We start from the raw sequence: 19,989 nt of genomic DNA on the forward strand, positions 1-19,989 counted from the left end.
CCAGTAAAAATTGAGATACCTCCCTTGTCCAGACGACATCAAATTCAGATTGTTCCTAGGTACACCTAGAATGTTTTTTTGTTAACTCTGTGGGACGCTAGAATGCCATACTTGAATCTACTACCAAGGCTGTACTGATTAGAGGAATTTGTGGACCATTCGTAGAGAGATGGGCTTGTAGTCGGCTTAGAGATTGCTGGCCAAACACCGCGACATGCAAAGTTTTTGCGACAGTTGGTCGACGGCGGGCGCGATTCTGACTGGAAACAACGGTTTACGGCTTAATATCGTCACTAAAGAAGAAGAAGAAGGTGGAATCATCTCAGCACATTCTTCTCAGCTGCTCGGCATTCCCCGTCGACTAGTATTTCATCAACACTCTCTAGGAAATCTTTTGAGTAGAGATATGAGCTGCCTGCGGAGCTTTATTTTGAACAACAAGCGTTTTTCCTAACATAAAACGGATTACCTACAGTTACAGTTACTGGTAACACGATGGAGACAGCAGATTAAATGTCTAAATGAATCTCTCGCAGGGCTACCATCTTACCTAAACTGGCCTGGGACATATTTTGAACAGTAGACGCGCCTTTAAATCAATAAGGGCAGCATATGTCAACGCTGTTAACAATTTTTAATGGTACTACAAATTCGAGGGTTGACCTTTTAGCAAATGCGAAAAGAAATCCTTCAACCAGCAGCTGTAACAACTCTGCCAAATTAAGTGGAAACTCATAATTTTAACAGAACGCGTAGAAGTGAAAAAAAACCAAGTCAAGCAGATAAAAAATTGCAAATCAAAAAGGTCAGCCAAAACAACAATTTGCAGAAAAAAAGCGGATGTGGCACCAAAGAGCGCTCATCAGCCGCCTGTCAATGGCATGGCATGGCAATGGCTACACGCGTGCAAGCAATTAAACTCTTTCGCTTAAAAGCAGTTGCAGTTCGAAAAGTCAACGCTGTCATTACATAATAGCGACAAAATTGATTTACGCACATACAAGCGTGCGAATGTTGAACCATTGGCGCCCCGAATTTTAGTGTTGTGAGTGCAACGCCCCACACCCAGACGCGACGCGCCGAGAGGGAAAAGTGAAATTACTATTTTTTCCCTTGGCGCGCAATCCATTGAGCATCGACGCCTCGCCTCTTTTTTTTGTGTGATCGACTGAATTGGCACCTAATCAAGTGGAAGATTTAAAAAATTCATTCAAACGTACTCGTACAATACAAATGCATAAATGCGCCGACAAGTGAGCTTGTATGGGTTTGTGTGTGCGTGCCAGTTGCCAATGCGTGTTAGCCGCCGCACTCACGTTTGAGTGTTGTAATCTTCCGCCGGGCGCTTATGCAGGGATAGGAAAAAATATTGCAAAAATCCAACAAAAAACAATAAAAGTCCACAGCGATTTAACAACAATAACAATTGTCATAGGGATCAGCAAGCTGTCATGCCGCTGCACCGCGCACATAACGCACGCTTCATTCAGCGCCATATCTGTCACTCCGGTGGGCGTCTGCGCGGGGTGGCAACTTTCGTTGTGATTTGTGTGTAGTCGATCGTTTTGTTGGTGGAGAATTTTCATCCTTTACGCGCTTTTCCAAATTGTATGTGTGTGTTGCTGTGCGCGGCGGTAAGGCGTTGAGGTCACTCAGCTGTGAAGTAAGTCGAAAAATGGGCAGTTCCTGTTGTTTCTGCATGGACGACTGTCCGGACGCATCCTCCTTTTACGCACACACACATGCATATATAATTTGAGCTTTTTGCTGTTACTTACAAGGACACGCGGCTTCATCCGTATATACTCATTCATATTCATACGCATACAAATTTGTGACTTCCTATTCAACTTAAGATGATTGGTGGTAGTGTGGTAGGGCGTTCTTTCTGCTATCCAAATATGGTTTTTGTTGTATTCTCTTACATGCTAAAGTTTTATGTATATTAAATAGTCCACAATGTACGCATAAATCACGCTTCACTTGATAGGCATTGTCCGATGAGGGAAAACCACTAAGAAATTCATAATAATAAATTATTAGTTGTAGGAAAAATGGCGACCTTAAAAACTCGGTAGTGCGTGAAAAGATGGAGCAGACCGCCTAACAATTGAATAAAGGAAATCGCGATCTCCTTTTACTGGACGCCTATAGAATGGCGAAAACTGCTTCCTTGCTGCTGGCATCAAACCGCTGGAGGGATATTTGACTAGCTACTATCTACGCTAGATACTTTGTGCGAGGATATACCCCCACGGCTTGGAGAGTAGTTAGGTTGGCCGAATACCGGCAAAAGCTCTAACTCCTCTCTTAAGGGCTTCAGGATAATCAGCAAATTTTCTTTTTGCTTAAAACGCCGGAAAAAGTTTACTCTTTCGTAAGTTTACTGCTCTTACTTTGTCATTAAATTCTTTAACAGATTCCGATCCTTTTTTAAAAAATCTATGCCTTATTGCACAACTACAGGCCAAACCCTTTAATTTAACGACTCATTTTTGATAATCGAAGGACCTAGATACACCTTAACACTACTAGAACACAAATTGTCAAACCACATTTGCAGTGCAATAATGAAAGCTATCAGATAAAATTTCGTTTTCGAATTCAGCGTCCTAAAATTCTAAATATGTTTGGCGGAGTCCTCTCCGCGTGGAATGCACCAGATAAGACTACGCTCGCTAAAACCTTGGGTGAGTACAGCGAAGCGAAGGTAAATATATGCATCAACTCTTATGCAGAAATTAAATATTATCTGCCCCATTCGCAAAAAATGCGACCCCGCCATTCGCGCCAACTACCGCGGGATCAGCCTTCTAAGAATAGTTTATAAGGTCTTATCGAGTGTATTGTGTGAAAAACTGAAGCCCACCGTCAAAGAACTGATTGGGCCTTGGCCTTGGGTGGCTTTAGGCCCGGCTAATCCACCATAGACCAGATATTCACAATACGCCAAATCTTGGAAAAGACCCGCGCGAATAAGATCGACACATACCATTTATTTGTCGATTTCAAAGACGCCTTCGACAGCACGAAAATAAGTCGTCTTTATGCCGCAATATTTGAGTTTGGCATCCCTGCGAAACTGATACGGCTGTATAAAATGACGTTGAGTAATACCATCAGCTCCGTCAGAATAGGGAAAGACCTTTCCCAGCCGTTTGCTTTCAAACGGGATTTCAGACAGGGCGACTCCCATTCATGTGATTTTGTTAATCTGATGCTGGAGAAGATAATAAGAACCGAAGAACTGAACTGCTCAGGCACAATACTTTACAAGAGTAAAAGCAATGGGACAAAACGAAGTACCTTCTGCGGCTCTTGAAATTTTCGAGAAAAAGATTTTGCGGAAGATTTACGGGCCTTTATGCGTTGGCGACGGTGAGTACCGCAGACGATGGAACGATGAGCTCCATGAGGTTTACAACGATATGGACAGCTAACTAAAATTCAGTGGCTGCGCTGGTTAGGTCATGTCCTTCCAATGGACAGAAACGCTCCAGCTCTGAAAGTATTCAACGAGGGTTGCGATGCTGGCGAGCTGTTTTGGACAGCGCCAATAAAGAAGAGGAAGAGTATAAAGGGGTTCTCTATTGGAAATCAGTGGGGCACTTAGAATCACTTACACTCTGGCTTATTCATAAAATTGCTGCAGTAAGTTTCTTAAAGGCAAAGCATTGCTGAACTGACACAGGCGTATCATCCAATTAGGAATTTCTTCACTCACATTCCTCTTAAGGACACGTGGATGAGAGGAAGTCGTTGGAAACAGCTTGATGGAATGACACGGGGAGGGCTTCTTCCCAATACTGCTAGAACTACCGAAATGCGCAGCATTAGATTTTGTTTCGGTTATAGTATTTAAGGTGGCTGCCTCAGGCTTGACATTTATTAACTTAATCGCCAAGAATACCAATTTGTGGTCAAACAATGTGGAATCGCTGTCAAAACCATATCATTAAGCGATCCTGAAATAATACTTTTAATATGACACTATTCAACTAAAAATGCGATTATCCTTTTAGTATCGAATTAACGGGAATATCATTTACACACTCACACATACATATGTATGTACAACATACATAGTGGTAACACAAAGCCCACTCGAGTTAATTATAACCAAAACGTGGCCGCACTCCAGGCTCATTTTCAGCGACACGCGACAGGCTACTTACTTTCCTGCTTGCTTGCCGTCTGTCAACACGCTCCTCATCTGCGCAGCATGTCGGCAACGAAACAATTGGCAGAGTAGTCAGCTACTGTTGGCACTTTGTCACAGCAACTATGTGTGTAGTAGCGGCAGCAAAGCTATTAGCAACCAGCAACAGCTGCTCTGACAAACGCTGGAAGTATTCCATTTGTGTCGAAACATTGTTTTATTATTTGAAGCCATTATTTGAATGTATATAATACATATGTATGTATGTATGTATGTATGTGGATTGTGCTATGTAACAAAGCTATGTAACAAGGATACATGGATTTTTATACCCCTTTTAATGGCACCTCAAATTCTGAGTAGGGGGAATGCGCTGTAGTTATGTACATTTGTGTGTATGTATGTAAATCGAAATAAGTGGCACCACAATCTCGCGGGACGACGACGCCGAGATTCAAGCAGCGATCGGCCACTTGAAATCCATTAAATATTTGTGAAAATCGATATATGCATTTGTGCCAACGCTCACTCAAACGAACACACGCACACACATACACTGACATGGAATGGCATCACTCCTTTTTTTTTGGCACACCAGAAGTGCGTACTTCACTTTATTGTTGTGTTTTGTTGTTTCGAGTGCACTTTGTGTGTATGTCGTTTTAGCTGCCAGCCGCTGCTTCAGCCTGCGCTCCGCCGTCAAAGGATAAACCCCGGCGCATAGCCTTTTTTCATAATTTTGATATTATTTTTGTTGGTGTTTTTTTTTTTTTCTTTTGAAATCAAAAGTGTGGAAATTGCGATAAACATAAAAATATGCTTTTAGCTATTCGATTTACAATTCGAAGCGACGATAAATATGCTGAGCGCTCTACAAAGACGAAAATCCATAGTTTGCCAGCCACAAAGTCCTTTTGTCGTGCGCGCTGTTTCAGTTCGGGAAAAGGACAGCTGGAAACAAAGTATCCTTTGTTCGCAGTGATGCCAAAAATACAAATGAAAATATGTTTGTTTGTTTGTTTGCATGTTTGCATGTATGTATGTCCGTATGTGAATGCGTGTTTTTATAAGCGAACCACTTGAAAATCGTGTAATGGAAATGGTGATTTCGAGTGCAATTCGAGTTGAGATGTTAATAACTTTAACTGCAGCAGCGCCCGAAGCAGTGCAGCTGACCATGTCCTGGCGAGTTGGCGTGCGCGCAGAAACCCTTGCCAGTTGGCATTAAATTCAACTCAAATTACTCACTTCAAGACGCTAAGTGTCTTTCGGTGTGTCAATTTTGATTTATATTAAAGCAAAAGGCTTACTTATTCGGTGCTATTGGTCACTAAGTGTCTGTTATACCAAGTCCCCACCAAAAAGTTAACCATCTCAAATCGAACTTAACCACATCGCCAACTATTGCTGTCCACACTGCGGTTTGAGGTTTATAAAACAGTACAAATGTAGACAACAGTGTTCGGAGCTCCACAACTCGATTCAGGACTAAATCGCTGCAAAAGTCGGGGCAAAACAAATTTTCCTTATTCGATTGAATTTTTTATTTTCGTTTCTGAGATTAATTGTTTGACTTAAATATTTTCTATTCATGCAAAAATTAGAACGCGAGGCAATGTAAGGATAATATGTTACATATTTAGGTAATTTTTAGCATTTTCTATAAAGTAGAACATTTCTAACACTTTATTTTTTAAAGAGCAGTAGGATCTAAACCTTTTCTACTTTATATAAATTTCATTCTACATATCGTCGATGTTTTTGCAAAACCGCCTATCTTACGGCACTCAAATTTTACAGGAGAGCGAAAAAACGGTATATTCTTTGAGGGCATTGCAATGATAGGCGGTATTCTCTGTGGCTATGATTTTACAAATCTGTTGTTTTAATAACGATTTAACGATTTTTATGCATTAATATCGACGCTTGGAGTTCAGGGTTACCAAATCTCATTTTGCCACAACGGCGATTTAGGCGGTTTTGCAACCGGTCGATAGGCGGTTTTGCAAAAACATCGACGATATATTTTTAAACAACTTAAGTAAAGTTCTGCAATTTCTACAGCCATACATCAAAAAATAACGAGGTTACTTTATGGACGCATTGGTATGAAAGAATTACTTTTTAACAGTAAGATTTGGCTAACTTTCAATTTTTTTACTGAAACCGGTGGTGAACACTCAAAAACGGCCCTAAGAGGGGCATAAAATGAATGCAAAAAATGGAATAGATTTGAAGTCAAGCGGAGTAGATTTCAAATTTTTTCAAAAATCGGAGTAAATCTGATCTGATCTTAGTGAAGTCCAAACACTAGTAGGGAAAAAATTTTTTACATTTTAACGCTAATGACCCACAGATGGCGGGAAAACACAGGGTTGTATCAGACTTTCGACGTGGTTTCGAGTTGGTTAGATTTTAACCATCTCAGTGAAATGGTTAAGTGCTGTCATTTTTATATGGCGAAAGTATGCTAAATCAAGTAGGTTATCGGGATAACCAACTCAACAGCCATAACTACGTGGTTAGCTCTAGTGGGGACATGGTATTAGTCTCTTAACTCTGTTGGACATTTATTATGGTTCCATGTAGAGCACTGCGACCTTAAGATCTATTGGCTTTATATGGATTTATAGCTTTCTATCAATCCAAGTAGTATCCAAGATACATTTCAGCATTAAGCCTCCATCTCTGGATTTCGTCACGCAATCAGTTATAAGAAAGTCACCGAATTGTGTTTATTTCGATTTGTGCATCCGTGTTATCCATCCTGCAGAATACCAGTGTAGTCAGATGTTGGAATGGCATGGAATTTTGGTTGGCCGGAAAAACCAAAACCCATTTTTCTTCCTAAGCACTCAGACAGTATTACCCACTGTACTTAAGGCCTAGTAAGAGAATTTTGAGGATAGGGATGTATACATAGGTGGTGTGGGATTTCATTGTTTCTATGCAAACTTGTGATGCTCACTTACGAATATTAGCAATTGGTACGTTCTCGATATATCCGGCCAAAAAGTGTACCATATAAATCCGGCGAAGGCTGGGCAGCGGCAGAGAAAATGTTTTGTAAGAGCGGCGGTGATGCCTAGGGCTCGTAGATCGATGCGTTTCTGTCTTAGAAGGAATTTTTGCTACCACCCTAACAGACCTTTTCAGGAAATACTTGGTAGTTTTTCAAGCGTCAGTATTATACCACCGGCTCTCGTGATATTTCTCAATCAAATCCGTGAGGTACCACGCCTGTTACCGCTATACTTGGTCCAGTTGGACGCTTCAGGGAACAACAGTTCGCGAATTAGTCGCCAGTTTGTTGCCTTGAATACCATAATGCCCTGGTACCCAATTTCAAGCTGACTCCATCTTGTAACGGAGTTCAGCCTCAACTTACATTTTTGGACTATTTTTTAAAGGTGCGAGTGGTGTCAAAGGCCTTTATAGCAGCTTGGCTGATTTTTGATGTCCACACTACCTTTCGTCAATTATCCGGTCTGCCACTTTCAGTATTGCGAAGACTTCCGATAAGAAAAAGACTTTTGTCATTGCACCCTTAGCAGCAAAGCATCTGAAACTACCTGCTAGATGCCATTCGAGTTTTTCCTAGATGGAAATGCCAACTTAGTCTATTCTCTAGGATAACCCCAATATGTTTGACTTCGTGGGAATATTATGGTTCTGATGTGACGCTCACGAAGCATGGTGTCGATCAATCCAACAGTGTAGAGATCTATGCCTCCTTGAACCAATGGCTTTGAAATAGATTTGTATGTTATCAAAAGCCAACCTCCTTAAAGTTGAGGCCCCTTTCGATCTTAACAACCGCACACTATAGGGAAGAATCCGTCGATTTGACCTAGGAACTAAGTGGAAGTGTCCAGACCTAGGATATGGCAAAAGCTGAAAAAGGCAGTCTTTAAATCTGTCATCGATATTCGTGCAGATGCGATGTTGGGACCTCTGCCACGGATCTGCCCTGACAAAAACAAGATTTCGAATAAATTAGAAGGATTTTTTGAGAGTCTTCCTCTTTTTTTTGGGCGCTGTAACCGCCTACGCTATTCTGCACGAAGTCAACAAAGTACGGCCTTCGCTTTCATCCGAGGCTTTCTTGTACCTTTTATGGAGTTTGCTTTGCAAGGTGGTTCCCAAACCTTACGCACAACCATTGCAGAGTCTAATCTACCTAAATCTGTGGGTGGCGGTAATCTGGTTCAATAATGTTGCATTTAAATAACACAGTGGTTGCACTATGGGAGAAATTAAAAGGAACGAAATTAGAGTAGCTCTATTACTTCGAGGACAATGACGACCTAGCACTGGTAATGCTAAACTTTTTAAATCCTTATTGGTTCGGTTTACCTAAGTGGATGCTGCTGCGTCTTTGACCATATGGAAAACCTGCTAATCCACGATACCGCCCTTAGGTTGTCTAGAATCTAGATTCTGCCGAACTATCAACCTAGCGTTCATGGATCTACTATCCGATTTGGATTTGATAATTCTCTGCAGATAGCAATGATATTTGTGTTCCCCTTTTCATTTGCCAAATACCAAATATGTACGAAAAATTTTTGAAACGCCAATCCAAGCGATTTAACGAACTTATCTCAAGCAGAAGTCATTCATTTTCGCAACCAACTCATTTTGGTGATTCAAGTCAAAAACGCAAATAATCTGCTTGTTTGACAAGGGACAAACGTTATCAGTGCCACAAGGAATATAAATGAAGTATCTTTACCCAGCCAATAAGTATTTATGTAGGTTGCCTACATTTGGACTCATAAATATTTAAATAAGCACGAATATAGTAAATAGTAGGTTGGTAAGGGAATGCAAGGCAAATGAAACCCAAGACAGTGCGAAGTATGTAGGTATCAGCAGACAAACTGAGTCGCCGTGGCAGGGATTTGCCAAACATTTGGGTTTATTGCCGTGACGCCGTTAAGCCGAGAAGTGATCGCGTTCAAGTCATCATCACCGACGCGCCATTGAGCTCATTAGCAGCCCGCTCACTGCAAGCAGCCAAGCAACGAAGGCGACGCAATGCATCTGCTGACGCGCCAATGGATACCAACATGCCAAATGCCGCGGCGCGTCGTCTTACAGTGATTGTGGTCAATAAATACGCAATTGATTTTGGGCTTCTGGAATTGCATTCCTACAAACCATTGAGGCGTACGAAAGGGTAAAACTGATAACTGGCTGCAAAAGGCAAAGGTCTGAACACGACGGATTGAACGACGGAGCTATGAAGCGGAGCATTGTTGTGCGTAACAATCAGTCAAAAGGGACGGATGATGGTCTGACTGACGCGGCGACTACCACTCCTGCTGTGCTGGCTTTGCGTAAGACGCGATCAGATTGCTGGCAGCGCAAATTCTTGGCGTGACACAACTTAAGTTGGTCTTAAGAGCATTTAAGTATCGGTCGTGCGTCCGTCAGTCCTTGCGTCAAGCAGCAAGACGGTCAACGACAAAAAATGCGACGGTTTACCTGTTCGAAAGGATAATGAACCACGCAATTTTTTTGGTAAATTTGCTTAGTGTGCCATTCGTCACTAATCTGATTTGCGTGAAGAGGCAATGGTTGCTTAAATGTAAACACTGCGGCGAAATTTGTGCTACCGTTGAGTCAAATGCAGATAACTTGTAGAAGTTTATTTTGTGTTGACAGATGACTCAGAAGAAAAGGTTACATATGTATTTAGATGCGTATTTTAGGTGATTAGTAAACCGATCTGGTTAAAACTATAATACAGTCTAACTCAGATATTCGAAGTCTTAAAGCAAGAGAGAATTGGGAATTCATTCAGAGTCGGCGATGAGCTGGTGGTATGCATAAATTTTTTGGTGGAGTGCATAAATTAGCTATTCGGCGCTCTCGGCGTAAGTTGCTCAACCATTTACCGCGGAACAAGCGTTCTCAAAATCGCCAATTGCGACGATGTAAAGACTGAAGCTCATCATAAAAAAATTAATTGGGCTTCAGACCTGTCAAGTTCTTCTTCAAACAAATTTACGACGATATATCTAAATTTGGGATCCACGGAAAAGTTTTGCGGCTATGCAGAACCCTTCAGTCATTTCACACTGGAGAGCACCTCCATGAAAGGTTCGAGACTAAACGAAATTTAAGATGTTTCGGGCGAAATTTTCAATCTGATATTGGAAGTCGTAGTACCTGAGGGTTGTATGTACATAAGAAAGAGGAATAAGAAGATAACTGATGTGCTGAACTGTCCACAGTTTTCCGTATTGTAACGCACGTCACTGTTGGCAGTTATAACTTTGAAGTAAAGAAGGTCGGCCTGAATTAAAATAATAAATAACATAAGACAGGACATCAAGCGAAAATTAACTCTTGCCAACAGTTGCTGGCATAGCCCCACAAAGGAGAGAGGAAAGGCCCAAATTGACAAGCCATTGTAATGTCATATCAAAGAAGATGAAGTTCGACTCAACTAGGAATGACAAAGAAGAACGTATGTTCACGCCTAAGGGATAACATTTGGCACGCTGCGTGCTTACAGTCAAGTTCCACTTGCGGCTAATATCTATTCCCTAAAGTACCCTAAGTGCCAAAAAGAAGTGAGACCCAAGGTCGCGGTAACTGGAGAGTCAATGAGCGGGTGATGGAATGATTCCAGTCGAACAATGGCCAGTTAAGACTCCGACCACAGTCGCGAGATTTTTAGCTTTATATTACATTTACATTGAGCCCAAATGCGTTATTTGGGCGAGAAACCTCAAATGCGAGGCCAAATCACGCATTTCTCCATACAAATTCACATTTCCAGAATGACGCATTTCGACGCATTTACACAAAATCACGAAACAAACGCGTTCCAATTGCCGTACTATTTTATTGAACGCACTCAGAAACAAAAGTTCCACAAAAGCTTTGGTTTGTCTTTGACATTTGGAATTTTTCAAACACAAAACAAACACAACGAAATAAATAAATCTTTGAAATTTGTGTGTAAAAATTGTTAATTTATACAAGAGCTTTACACATTTTTAGTTTAATCAAAGAATAATTGCCTTTTTGTGTCCAAAAAGCGTTAACAATATAATAAATGTAGTGTTTGTTTACATACATTTTGTTTTTGTCTTCCCTTTTCATTTGATGAGAAGTCAAAGCAAATGCGGATCAAGCAGTGTAAACACCTTCAAATGACTGATTTCAAATCACGCATTTTGGTCCAATGTAAATGTAATATTAAGAGCCCCTTGGACAGTTTCAAATCTTTCTGTGACCAGAAGGTGTATGGCATGTGCAATACTTTCAATCGAAGGTGTTTTTGTCCATTGTGTGTTCCCCCTTTGACTGAGTGCCAGGAGGTTCCTATTTAGAGAGAAATGAGGGTATTTTTCATGGCATTAACCTACTGAACCAATTCCTATATCAAATGTAATTGAGGAGATCCCATATTTTCGATTCTATTGAGTCTGAACCTCTGATAAACCACCTAAGTTTTTCAATAAATTTGCTAGAGCAAGAAAGCTGTAAGCCAATTGTGTGAGTAGTTTCCATAAAAATATCTTTAACTTCCGCGATGATTTAGCTTCTAAACTAGACAAATTTTTTAGAAGAGTAGTCTAAAGTGGTTTTTGTCGAAGTACACTAAAGAAAAGCGTGCGTCTATGACTATGTACAACTGTCATCTCTAGATAACTAATTTTGAGCATCAGCTGAAAACAGTTAGAGGAAATTGATTTCTAGTGAATTGTGATTATTATTATTTTTTTTGATGGGGAAATTTTTCGGGGATCAAAAGTGAACGAAAGGTCAGTTTATAAATAAACACGGTTACAGGAGAATGGCAATGTCGCATTTAATTTATTATTAAAATGGCTACCAACTAAATTTTTAAGTCCTTGGGAATGTTTTGTTCTCTTCTACATCAAAGTTAATTTCTTCAAGGAGTTTGTTCTTATGAGCTTCATATTAGGTATGTACATTCTTATGTATATATATATATATATGTACGTGTAATGATGTTTATCCAAATGCGTATGTGGGAATAGGCGGTGAAAGCGGCATTTTTTTCTAGACAAAACTATTCAACTATTGGCGAAGGGATTCTTTTTAAGTACTAGGGTGTAAATATCTTCATGTGTACATATGTAAACATATATATGTTTGGCTACATATTTATGTCAACTGTGTCTGAGTGGCTATGTTCTTTGAATTATTTCTACAATTTTAACTTGCTTTCGTCCTTAGTTTCTTTTGTTCTTCTTCTGGTACTCAAAGCTACATTACCTCACCTAAGCGAATATTTAGTGGTGGGGCATTAAAGCAGGCGGCACAGTGTATGAACATGAAATTTATGGATTCAATGACTAGGCGAACCAAATGCATAAAACAGTAATATTTTGCGAAAACTACAAACAAAAAAATGTATTGCAATGTGTGTTCGCCGTAAATGGGCACAAGTACAAAGATACATAAGAACAGAGGTACTTTCCATGCTTTTCACTGAACGGCAGGCAACTCCATCCACGGGTAAGTCGCTGTATCATCTGCGTAATCACTAAAATAGCCACCATATGGCACCAACAAAGCAAAGCTATGCGCCTGGGGCATAAATACAGAACATGAAGGCACACTTATATACATACATACATACATGTTCGTATATGAGTGGTAGAATAGATCGTGACCAACCCGCATATCCAGAGTTCAAAGTCAAAAGCATGTAAGTAAATACACACATACACATATGTATGTATGTATGAGTGCCTACATTCGAATTCTCATAAAAGTCTTATTGCTCGTAGCGTTTCCCCCTCTTACGTGTATTCTACGTGGATAACGCTTTTGGTTATACGCTGGTCTGGTTTTCTGGTTTTCATAGCACTTGAAGTATCGCCAGGCGCATCACGCACAAAAGCCAAATGCAAGCTACTTACATACATATATACTAGAGATGGGCACGACACAAAAATTTCAACCCCGATCCCGCCCATCCCGAAATTAAATTTTTAAGTCCCGAACCCGCCCATCCCGACGTTTTTCAGAATTGTACTGCGGGTTCCGTGGGTCCCGAAATCTATCAGTAAGTTTAATTCACATGTCTTATTCTTTTTTGCTTTGCTCTTCGTTTTCGTGTCAATAAAAATATAAAAAAGTGCTTATTTCATAAAACGTATTTACGTAAGGTTTTCTGAATTTTCGGAGGTTGCAGGTTTTATCGGGAGTGTCAGGAAAGGATTTTAGTCCCGTCCCGCCCTCAAAATTTTTAAAGACCTTCTCGATACCGCCCATCTGGTCCTATTTTAAATCATTACCGTGGTTCCCGTGGGTCCCGCGAGTCCCCATATCCCGCTCCCATCTCGAATACATATGTACATACATGCATCCCTATATACCATGCCTTAGTGTGTGGCTGGAAGCTACTTAGGGTGGCTAGCCTGCAGGAATTTTATCTAACCATGTATAAGTTAACTTGAAGTTGATTAGAAAGGAACTAGAGGTCACTATTATCTACATATCGTCGTTTAAAGTGCAAAAGCGCGTATCAACAAAATGCAAAACCGCATATGTGTAAAAACACTAATATTTCAAATAGTTATCTTTTTTATAAAGCAATCGCATTTCTGGCTAGTATATTTCAGGACTAATGGATAAGGATTGAGCCAAGAGCTTGTGTGAGCAAATCCAATTTTTTGCAGCCAATGTCAGTTACGCGGTTTTGCAGAATGACGATACGCGGTTTTGTACTTTAAACGATGATATAGATTTTCTAATTCTTTATGGCCTAAAACGAACCAGTCTGACAGTAAGAAGATCCTCACCAGTCCACAACCAGCGAAATGTTGTGCTTTTACGAAACTATTTTAGTTTACATTTTAAGACTACATATGGCTAGTTTATTTTCTAAAAAAAAAATATTTTCGATCCTCGGTTTATTATTATCCGGCCAGAAATAAATCTCGATTTTGGACAGACGTAAGCCAAATTCGCTTTCTTCCGTCTAGAGCCCGACAAGGCGCTAGAAACAAAAGTAACGCTCGCTCTAAGCAGCCATTGTCCAGTGATTCTGGACAGCTTCTGTCTAATGAACTGTCGAATTACTAATCGAAAATCCCATACAGTCCGTAATATAAAATGTAAGACTGGGCCTTTTCATAGAGCCTTTCTTATACCTCTTGGCAGCGAATGGATTGGTTACCCCAGGTAGGATTTTGTAGGATACAGTCTAGGCACTGCTAAATTGTATCTCATTTAAATAAATCTTCCCAACATCAAAAATGGTTATCGCAAGGGGTAATACTATTCTGGAGTTAGTCAAGGCTTTAAGAAGATAAACTTGTTTCAGGACAAACCATAAGGCACTACGAGAGACTACCATTGTGTCCAGCGCCAGATTCTATTGGGTGAGAACATTGTTAAGAAAATCTATTAAGCACCGGAATACATTACATGTAGAAGGGATTTCCTTGCCAGAGCCTGTTTTGGCACTGTCGAGAAAATCTCAGTTGCGGAAATCTAGCCAGACTCTCTAATCTGGGCTTTGTCTAGAGAGTTTTTGGACGGGTAGTTAATTTAGCTTTTTTATAACAGCAAAATAAAAAATAAATAAAAGTAATAATTGAATTTTCATTTATCAATTTTTTTTTAATTCACTCAATTATTCTTCTTCTAATCCCTTAGGCGTTTGCAGGGCCAAATAAGGAGAAGAAGAATAATAACTGAGTGAATTACAAAAAAAAAAAAAAAAAAAAAGAAATATCGTTTGGAAGTAGGGCCATACACACACCACTCGGCTCGTTAGTCTGCATAACTGTCGGCTGTCAGGTTACAACTTTGATCAGATCAACAACGTCGCTAATCCCGGTCAACGTTATCGTCTGTATATGATATAAGGTGACGCAATTAGAACTGGTTCGGTACTATAGAAAAAGGCATGCAGCGGTGGCAATCCAGTTCGACACTAGTGCATTTCCCTACAGGGTGCATACCTACATACAGAAGTACCCTGTAGGGAAACCGCCGACTAGTGAATCAAATTTCTAGTTCCGTACCAGAGCTTTATCGCCAAAAAAGAAAGAGTCCGATAGTAACTAGATCCCCACCAGTCCAAAATCAGCAAAATGTGGCACGTTATTTATTTATTTATTTTATTTCAATACAACAACCATAGGTTATATTTCAGTATTGAATATTAAATTAAAATGATTACAAAACCAAACAATGTTTTAATCTTAAAGCTAAAAAAAAATTTATAAATTACAGAGATTACAATTTAAAATCCTAAAAAAAAACTATTTTATTTCACTGTTTCCATTAGAAATCCATATCTAAAGTGACGAGTTTAGAACTAGTTCGAAACTATAGAAAAAGGAGTGCAGAAGGAACCAGATCTTATCTGTCGAATTTAGGACTAGGATGCAGCGGTGGGCAATTGACACTTCCTAGGACATCGCCACGCGTTAAATTCGCTGGTTGTTTGCATGCAAAAGAGATTTATCGCCATCCAGTACTAGGTCTAAATGTAATAGAAGTGCACCAGTTCACAACTAGAGATTTTCCCCACCGGGTATGTACTTATTTATGTACGTGTGTTGCCTATGTACATGTATCGCTTCCCTTGGCTGAGATTCGCTTGTGGCGAATTGTCACTCGTATGCACAATATTTGTCCGTTTTGTTTTTCATCTGCCCATTTCTTTTGCCTGCCTTGTCTTGCTTTTTTGTGTGTGTATGCCAATAATTTATTCATATGCGATTACATGCTGTAATTTTGTTACCACAGACAATTTATGGCTCCTTGATATACGCAGACGCATAAAAGTACTGATCAACTACACATATACGTTTAAACCTTTGTACATATGTATGTATATAGGCGTGCGTGCATTCCAAAACCCTTTAGACTGATTCGAATTTTTCGTTTTCCTTTTGGTTGGCTAGTCTCTTTGAACCCTTTATTTTTGGTGGAATATATAACTTCATCTTAAGTTTTTTTTTTTTTATTTATGGTTTCTTCCTTGATATTATCGGAAATAATTTAATTTTGGCTGTTTTGTACCGATGTTTTGATAAAGAAATCATTGAACAAAGTTTCTTAACTGCGCTACTTGAAGCCAACGTTTACGGTACCCATATCAGTCATTTGGCAAAGTTACGCATAAGTTCGCCCTTGAATCGCAGCGTGGTTTTACTATTTCTTCTCGCTGGTGGTAAGCTGTTCCAAAGTGGGACCGTATAGACAAGGAACTGACGTTCAGAAACCAGGCGACTAGATTTCAATGAAGAAATAGTAGGAAACCGGCAGGACCTAGTCCATGAAAGTCGCTCTTTCAGATAACTGGGCTCTTTAGTAGTCATGGCTTTTTACAATAACGTTAAACACCTGACTTTGAGTATGTCATCGAAAGCTTTAGCGAAGATTTTCAACGCGAATTCAGAAATATGCTCATTTCTTTAAATACCAAAAAAATATCGCGCAATGTTGTTGTACAGAACATTTAGTTTCCATTAAGCCATTGTCCGACGCCCACTTATTCAAAGAATTTAAGTCACTGTTTAAGTGAGTTATACATGTGTTGATGGATATACTGTTGGACATCGTCTGCGTAAACATGGATATTACTTTATTTTTTTTATGTCCTGGAGCCCTTTGCAGGTGGACGGTTTTGGCCATTGCTAACCTTTCTATTGTCACCTTACAATCTAGAACGATTTTGAGAAGATATGTAATATGAGTAGAGTCTTAATGGCTATCTGACTGTAAATATAAAAGTTTATCCGCACACACGGCGGATTTATTTCATGCAGTACCGATTCAGAGTAGTATACCGCAACTTTTACTCCTTTGTCCATTTTGGAACATTCGATGTGAACATGTTTCATATCATCTACGAGCATCACATCTGCACACTTAGGCTAAGAGACCCTTTGAAACTGAAGTGCGCGATTCGTCTTCTCAAGGTTGAAACTATACTGCCGTGACAACACGTCCTGAGTCCCTGCTATGTTCTTGCTGCGTCGATGGCAGGAGTCCTCAAGTCGCCCGATACTATAACCATATAGATCCTGTAAACTTTTGTAGTATTTTTAGATACCTAAATCTTAGTATAGGTCTAACAATAGCCGTCCACACCCTATGTGAAAGTGCATGAGAAAGATCGCTAGTGCTTTATACAAGCACAATGCCGCTGGGAGCTTCTCTGTCTACTCCTCCAACTTTCCACGACTGTTTGCTGTGCAGTAAGATTCCTAGGTACTTTTTGCTTATTTGTTCCGGAGTGGAGTCTTGTATTTCTTAGTGAATAGTACTACGCCGATATTCTCCGCGCTAACGCTCAGCTCCACTTTCGTAGTCCAGTCCCTGAGTTGAGAGAAGCCAGACATTTTATGCTGCTGAAGTTTCTGGCCTATCTGTTCCTTATTCCAATATCATGCGTAATTTGTTAATCCCAAGCGTTCATAGAAGTGTTGACAGCGCTCCTCATTGTGGTGTAGCTTTTGAAATATTTGAAAGGACATCTTTCTAAATGGTTCATAAAATTTGGTTCTAAAGTAGATAGGACCATCATTAATGATACAAGTGTCGTGGATGAGGTCTAAACGATTTGGAACAGCTTTGTGTGCAGTTGAATTAGAATTGACTTCCTTTGCCAATCGATGCTTCCATTTCACTTCCGCTTTATAAATACCCTCCCAGCCCATGATTTATAGTTTTCTGATGTAGTTCTAATCTAAATCGTATGAGCACTTAATTGACGAACAAATTAAAATTAATGCGATAAGCCAAAATTGTCAAACGATTTCCAATGTTTTCATGATTTCGATATGCGATGCAATGCGATCAAAGCGATATTATAACAATTAAAAAGGCAGCAGCGCCACGTGTTGGCCTGAAGGAAAGAAAGAATGGCCTGGGCGGCATTACTATTGTAAGCACTTATGTAGTACTTGCGTTTATCCTGCGCTTAAGGCAAAGCGCACACAACGTTTGCAAATGAAAACAAAAAAACATCTTTGCTCAAAGCGCTACTGTGCATGCAGATCTCAGATCGGCAGCGACTTTCAAAATGTGTTGCACGCGCGGCAACACCCACAAACGCTAAATGAGCGCGCGCGCAACAAACAAACGAAGAAGCACATGCATCAATGTGCGACGAGCGGAAATGCGATTATTCACTTCCGTTCCAGAATGGGACTACATACATATGTAGTATGTGAATTGAGCGCGCGTCGACTACTGCAATTAAAAGCGGCGCGCGAACGCGATGAATCCAAAACATTTATGCCAATTCGCAGGCCTGCCGCGTTGCACTTGTTTATGCCGCCGCCAAAGTAGCATAACTGCGCGCGCACGTGCCACATCAATTGTTGTTTATCCTAACAATTTGTGCCGCAGCCGCCGCGCTTTGCGTGCTTCATGCCACTGCGTCGTTATTTATTAGTTGGGCCAACACGTCTTTGTTGAATGCGCCGCGCCGGCTGTTTGGCTCAGCTGGCAGGCGGAAAGTGAAAATTAAAGTTTGTTTCTTATTGCATCTCTCGGGGGAGTTAATCGACCGACCTAGCGGTTGACTGGCTGACAGCACGCCATTTGACGACATGCATACGTGCAGCGCCGCACTGTTGATTGCTAATGCGCGCAGCCTCCGCGAATGTAAGCGTCGTCGTCCTTTTCGCTCGGGCAGCTGTTGAAGTGTTTTTGCTTCAGAACTTTTACCGTTTGCATGTTCTCGCATATCCTTTCTCAAATTGTTGCAATTGTCTTGCGTCACGTGTCCCAGCTACATATTGGCCCGCGGTCACGTGTCATCCGCCGCTTTCCTTGACGGCGCGCTCATCAAGTCCGTTGCTCGCCGCTTAGCGCCCTAGCGCTCTTGCCAGAGGGTTGTTTGCCTCTTTGTCAGTGTTTATGTTTTGCCTGTGACTTTGTTGCCGATGTTTTGGAAATATTTTGTGTTTTCATTATTGCCACACTCGGCGCGCGGACACTCGCGCGGAGGTCGCACGTGTCGACTGTCGGGCGTCTACTTTTTTAAGTGTTGGGCGAAAAAGCTTACTCCTTCCAACTTATTCGCATTTTTTTTTTTTCATTACCAATCTACATATGCCCGTCTGCGTGTCCTTAATGGCGGAAAACCACTAACTCAACACTTTCTGGGCGCCCGCGGTTGGGAAGTAATTTTTTACGCTTCTTTTCCGGTGCCGCTCCTCAGCTGCGTTTTCGAGCTGTTGCGCCTTGCCTTGCCTTGTGCTTTTCTTCGTCGCTCATAATTCATTGAACTAATTTTTTATGCCACCTCCTTCCCTGTTCGCCGCACGACGTTGACGACGTTCACGCGGGCGTGTTCGCTTAGGCCATTTTGCGGCTAATGTTTCCGTCATTTCCCGGCTTTCTCTTTGGTTGCATAGTAATAATTCAATATCTGCATTGTAACACCGTAAAAAAAAAAAAACTCACAGCACGTTGGTTGTTTACGCTTCTAAGTTAAAGGCTGGGGTGTGTGGCGTTGGCTTTGCTGCGTCGCGCGTCCATGCCACATGCGGTGCACTTGTGCCGCCAACTCGTTCGACGAGGTAATTCTATTCTTTGCACGAGTCACTATTTTCCCACTGGCTGTTTTTTAGCGCGCGTAAAGCGTGAAAGCAACACTTGCCATTTATTATCATTAACACATTTGAGCGTGAGAAGTTCGCCATTTTCCAAAGTCAATAGACTTGCGTTGAGTCATTGTGGAAAACGGATATTGTAGTTAAATAATATTCATTAATATCCAGCGGCTGAAAATTGCTGACTTGGGAGTTTAATGGCAGCGTCATTGATTGCCTTTTTATTGACTCTGTTTGTAGATGTATGTA

This window comes from Rhagoletis pomonella, unplaced genomic scaffold (genome assembly GCF_013731165.1).
Source record: "Rhagoletis pomonella isolate Grant_MI unplaced genomic scaffold, Rhpom_1.0 Rhpom_scaffold_00006, whole genome shotgun sequence".
NCBI lineage: Eukaryota > Metazoa > Arthropoda > Insecta > Diptera > Tephritidae > Rhagoletis > Rhagoletis pomonella.